Genomic DNA, 6,008 nt, shown 5'->3' with positions numbered 1-6,008 from the left:
CAAACATAGTTTACATTCCCACAAACAACTCACCCTCTCGCACATCCTGGGATAATACACACTGCAAGTGATACACCCCTTCTTGAATACTGTCTTTACTTTAGCAAGCCACGCCTTCACTTTCATCATAAATATCTTAAAGCTGCCTCTTATCCTCAGAGATGCTTATGCCTCCTTACCTGGTTGCAGTCCTTTAAATTCACTCCAGGAACACTGTGCATTTTATATTGTGCATTTTATATTATCTTCTACAGAATGAGTTCTGTAGAACTCTTAAACTTTGGAACTGTTTTTATTAATGTAATAAAGATAAGTATGCTGGGGCCAAGTCTGAGTATGTCTGTCCTCGTGTATGAAGCCATGGGCAGGAAAACCTTACTGAACCGTTCTCCCTCAGCACCTAACGCAGCTGTGTCCCCATGGGTGGGGTGTGCACTCAGCGTCAGCGGTAGCCCCCCCACCCTGACTCAGCAGGGTGACGGGTGCATGCGTGCCTGTGGAGATGCAATGCTGGCTTTTGGCAGGAAAACCCCCCACTCTGCACCCATGGGGCTACTCCTGCTCCACCCATGGTCTTCATGTTAAAGCCATGCGTCCTTTGGAAAAATATGTCTAGAGAAAAGCTTCTTTCAGGATAATCAAGAATAACCCCACAACATTCCATTTGAGAGTTTCACACTTTGTCCCCGCAAATTCCTGTACTGTTGGTCAGATGCTGGAGGCAACTGCTTTTTCTCATTACACCCGCTGTGTTAGGCCAGCAGCCCCAGTGTCTCACATCTCATGAGATCAGTGGGCTAGTAGACATATGTGGAATTCACAGAGGGGTCTTCCTGGAAGCTCCTCACAGCACCCTCCTTCTCTGGGGAGCAGGCTATTGGTGGTTTCACAAATACCAAATAAGTTTCAAAAAATGTTATATACAAACATATGTATAAATGATATGGATGTTGTAGGGGGTGGGTACACACTTTTTACAGAAAACAGCCCCTTCTTTTTCTGGGATGTGCGAGAAATGGATTATTACATACCTGAAATCCCAATGGTTACCCAGAGTTGACGCTTCTAACCTTTAAGAGCCCTCATCACTTACTCATCACTCCATGCTGTTCTTTGTAAGAGTCCAACAGGTTGGGTGACAATTCCAAATTAAAAACCTCCCTAGGGCTTTTCCGGTAAGCGGCCTGATGTGACCCCTAAAAATGGTGCGCTAGTCACTTGACCCAGAAAACCCCACAAAATCATGTAAATCAAGAGGTTCAAATCTTTGTGTTCACTTTAAGAACATTCGTGAAACTGCCCAGGCCATAAAGGGTATGCATATCCGAAAAGCCACCAAGTATCTGAAGGATGTTACTTTAAAGAAGCAATGTGTGCCATTCCGTCCTTACAAAAGTGGAGTTGGTAGGTGTGCAAAGGCCAAGCAGTGGGGCTGGATGCAGGGTCGGTGGCCCAAAACCAGTCCTGAATTTTTACTACACAGGCTCAAAAATGCAGAGACTGATGTTGAACTTAAGGGCTTAGATGTGAACAAAGCCCCCAGGATGTGGTGCAGGACTTAACAGAGCTCATGGTCAGATCAACCCTTATATGAGCTCTCCCTGCCACATTGAGAGGATCCTTACTGAAAAAGAACAGATTGTTCCTAAACCAGAAGAGGAAGTTGCACAGAAGAAAAAGATATCCCAGAAGAAACTGAAGAAACAAAAACTTATGGCCCGGGAATAAATGCCGCAAAAAATAAATGCAAATAAAAGTAAAAATAAATGAATAAAAACTTCCTTAGGAAACTGCAGTCCTAAGCTACAACCTTGAATTTCTTCTCACACAGAACTGCAACTGATTTGTTTTTTAACTATCACTTCATTCTATGCCATTACAGAGGATCTTTCTTGTCCTTTTACTTGTCCAAGGTCCTCTGCTACCTTTCATACTATGCTGGATATATGCCCAATAATTACACTCCTGGCCATTTATCCAAAGAAAATCATAATTCAAAAAGATACATGACCCTCAATGTTCATAGCAGCACTATTAACAATAGCTAAGACAGGGAAACAATCTAAATGTCTATAAACAGATGAATGGATAAAGAAGATGTGGTACAAATATACAATGGAATACAACTCAATCATAAAAAAGAACAAAATAATGCCATTTTCAGCAACATGGATGACCTGGAGACTGTCATACTGAGTGAAGCAAGTCAGACAGAAAAAGACAAATATCATATGATATTGCTTATATGTGGAATTTAAAAAAATGGTACAAATGATCCTATTTACAAAACAGAGGTAGAGTCAGAGATGTAGAAAACAAACTTACAGTTACCAAGGGGATAACTGGGGGAGGGATAAATTGGGAGACTGACACTGGCATACACACACTACAATATATATAAATTAGGTAATTAATAAGAAAATCACTGCAGATGGTGACTGCAGCCATGAAATTAAAAGACACTTACTCTTTGGAAGGAAAGTTATGACCAACCTAGATAGCATATTCAAAAGCAGAGACATTCCTTTGCCAACAAAGGTCCGTCTAGTCAAGGCTATGGTTTTTCCAGTGGTCATGTATGGATGTGAGAGTTGGACTGTGAAGAAAGCTGAGCACCGAAGAATTGATGCTTTTGAACTGTGTTGTTGGAGAAGACTCTTAAGAGTCCTTTGGACTGCAAAGAGATCCAAGCAGTCCATTCTAAAGGAGATCAGTCCTGGGTGTTCTTTGGAGGACTGATGCTAAAGCTGAAACTCTAGTACTTTGGCCACCTCATGCAAAGAGTTGACTCATTGGAAAAGACCCTGATGCTGGGAGGGATTGGGGGCAGGAGGAGAAGGGGACGACAGAGGATGAGATGGCTGGATGGCATCACTGACTTGATGGACATGAGTTTGGGTGAACTCCAGGAGTTGGTGATGGACAGGGAGGCCTGGCGTGCTGTGATTCATGGGGTCACAAAGAGTCAGACATGACTGAACGACTGAACCGAATAAGGACTGACTGTATATCACAGTGAATTCTACTACTCTGTAATGGCTTATATGGGAATAGGATCTAAAACAGAGTGAATATATATACACATATATCTGATTCACTTTGCTGTACAGCAGAAAGTAATATAACATGGTAAGTCAACTATACTCCAGTAAAAATTAATTTTAAAAAGTACAATTTGAAGTTCACATTTGAGTGTAAAGGATTTAAATGTAATTTCCTTAAATCTGTAATGTCTCAGGATGTAATAAATCAAAGTTTGACAACTACTGATTTAGAATTTAGGATTAAGAGAAACTGGATCTTTGTGGCCTTGTTATTATGCATAGAAAATCACCAGCACTGAGTAAATATGATTAGCTATAATAACCCAAGAATTTGTACAAACTACCTTAAAGTTTATATTTTGCCACAATTGGGTTATAGAAAGCATGAGGTTAATTCACTTTTTAATAACATTTCCAAGCCATTATAGAATAACCATAACCAGTGGGCATTAATTTTTAACAAGGTATCTATAGTCACCTATTTATCATTTATAACATGGATGGCAAAAGCATTATCAAACATTTATTAAGCATTTATAAATAATTTTATCCTACTTCTAGCATGTATTATAAATATATTATTAATTCTTTCTAAATTATTGATAAGACATCCCTGAAACTGAAAATGAGGGTAACATTTATTATGTAAATGACATTTTATCACCCTTGAAATCTCCATCCTAGGCTGATGATATGTTATCAGTAGAAGCCATGGGCAGGGGTGAGGAAATAATACTTCTTGTGGAAACATATATAAGTTAGCACTTGACAAGGATGATACATGTAATATAAACTTCATTGAACCGGCTTTCTAAGATTTCAAACCAGATTTCAAAGCAAAAATTCTATTACCTGACCAGGTTCTTTGAGAGAGAATTGGGCGCTTTCTGATCACTAATACTGAATAGACACACAGGTTAATATATTAAGTCTTTCATCTATTTGGCTTATGCCATGTAGCCACTCAAGAGAAAATATTCATTGCACTAAAATGGTAAAACAATGCATGGTAAACCTTCCGAGCCACGTGATTATTACTAGAACATAAAAGAAGCAGTACACTTTTAGGACACTACAGAAATACTTAAGATACTTGCGGCACTGACTCAATATTCTTCCTCTTAGGCTATAGGGTAAGTGTCACAGTGGCCCCATGAAAAAAAGCATGACATCTTCTTAGATCTAAGTCAGTGTGCTTTACTAGAAGGTGAGATTGGAGACACAGGCCACGAAGTTGCCAAACAGGATAGAAAAGTCATCAGAACCAAAGTTAAAATAGTAGCTGAGTTCTAAAATGACTTTCATGTTCTCTGACCACTTGAAGGCCCTTTAGACTGCATTTCCTTGCCTATTTCCTATTTCGTGGATTCCCAGAGAGTTGTTCAAAAACTCAGAGTTAGCAGAAACCTCTGTGCAATCCAGAAACACAAGATAAAGCAAGTCCATGCCCTCAACATTTAAAAATCTTAAATGTTAAAGATTCTTATCAGAGCAAAAACAATTCATTATGTGAGTCAGGATTCATTTTAAGAGAAAACATTTATTTTCATGACTTTCATTAAGCACACTTTTTCTGGAAATTTTAAAATGTGCTTTCTAGTTGTTGATCTATTTCTGTAAATAAGCTTTAGCTTCACACTTCTGGTGCATTATTGTCCTCATCCATTTTACGGAGAAGTTGGGAGAATATGTAGAATGATCCAAGATCTTTGGAGTAAACATGATGAGAAAAACTAACCCCGAGACCTCAAAAAGTTGCCATGTAACACTGAGAGTAATACTGCTCATTATGTAATGATATATCCCAAAATGCCAGCAAAAGTTTAGAAATAGAAGTCTCTCAGAATATGGCTGCATAAAAATTAAGTTGCTTTTGCTTCCACATTCAAGATTTTAAAGTATTCTTTAAGATACCGTCACGGTGGTGTTGCTTCTAAGTTTTTACCTGATTTTACCTAGACTTTTGTTTGTTTGTTTTTGTAATTGGGGGTGGGGAGGGGGGCCTTGTGGAGCTGATGAAGTGCTAGGTCCATCCTCTTTTCCTCCACTCCACACACATGCAACCAGCCACTTCTCAGTGTTGTTGCTGCTTGAATAGTGGATGGCATTTGAGGAGTAAATGAGTACCACCTAAAGAGGGCGGCAGGCACTCCTGTGTGCAATTCACCAATATGTATAGCACGTGTTCCGCCACCCTGGTGACTGTCCCTCATCTGTACTTGGGTCACATCAAGTGAACTGTCACAGTCTGAGCCCCAGTGAGTGATCAGGGCAGTTGATTCAGGTGGCTGAAAGAGGAATCAGACATAGTCTGACATGGAGAAGCCACCTTCCACTTTGCAAACAGTTTGTGCAGAGGATGCTAGAAGACTTGGTTCTATCCCTGGGATGTTTCCTAAGTCACCTAGTCTAATTGAGGTTGGGCCGCATCCTCTCTACCACGACACCACTTCAAACTCATGCCCGAACGTCAGAAACATGTGGTCTTTAAGATCCATGACCAACCCTCCCTTTCTTGTCCTTTCCAAGTAAACATGAGTAACATTAAATTGTCCTTTGCAAGTTCAGTTCAGTTTAGTTATTTGCAAGTAAATATAGTGAATAGTCGGAGAAGGCAATGGCACCCCACTCCAGTACTCTTGCCTGGAAAATCCCATGGACGGAGGAGCCTGGTAGGCTGCAGTCCATGGGGTCGATAAGAGTCGGACACGACTGGGTGACTTCACTTTCACTTTTCACTTTCATCCATTGGAGAAGGAAATGGCAACCCACTCCAGTGTTCTTGCCTGGAGAATCCCAGGGACGGGGAGCCTGGTGGGCTGCCGTCTATGGGGTCGCACAGAGTCGGACACGACAGAAGTGACTTAGCAGCATAGCAGCATAGTGAATAGTGAAGTCGCTCAGTCGTGTCTGACTCTGTGCGACCCCATGGACAGTAGCCAACCAGGCTCCTCTGTCTATGGG

At 40.7% G+C, this 6,008-nt stretch overlaps 1 pseudogene; it reads left to right on the top strand.

The window, feature by feature from the left end:
• Positions 1–1,202: 1,202 nt before the first annotated feature.
• Positions 1,203–1,756, top strand: LOC133240126 (large ribosomal subunit protein uL22-like; annotated as a pseudogene).
• The last annotated feature ends 4,252 nt before the right edge of the window (positions 1,757–6,008 follow it).

The sequence above is a fragment of the Bos javanicus genome, chromosome 27, assembly GCF_032452875.1.
Source record: "Bos javanicus breed banteng chromosome 27, ARS-OSU_banteng_1.0, whole genome shotgun sequence".
Classification (NCBI taxonomy): Eukaryota; Metazoa; Chordata; class Mammalia; order Artiodactyla; family Bovidae; genus Bos; species Bos javanicus.
The sequence above is the reverse complement of the archived record's forward strand: the minus strand, read 5'-3'. Positions and strand labels throughout refer to the sequence as shown.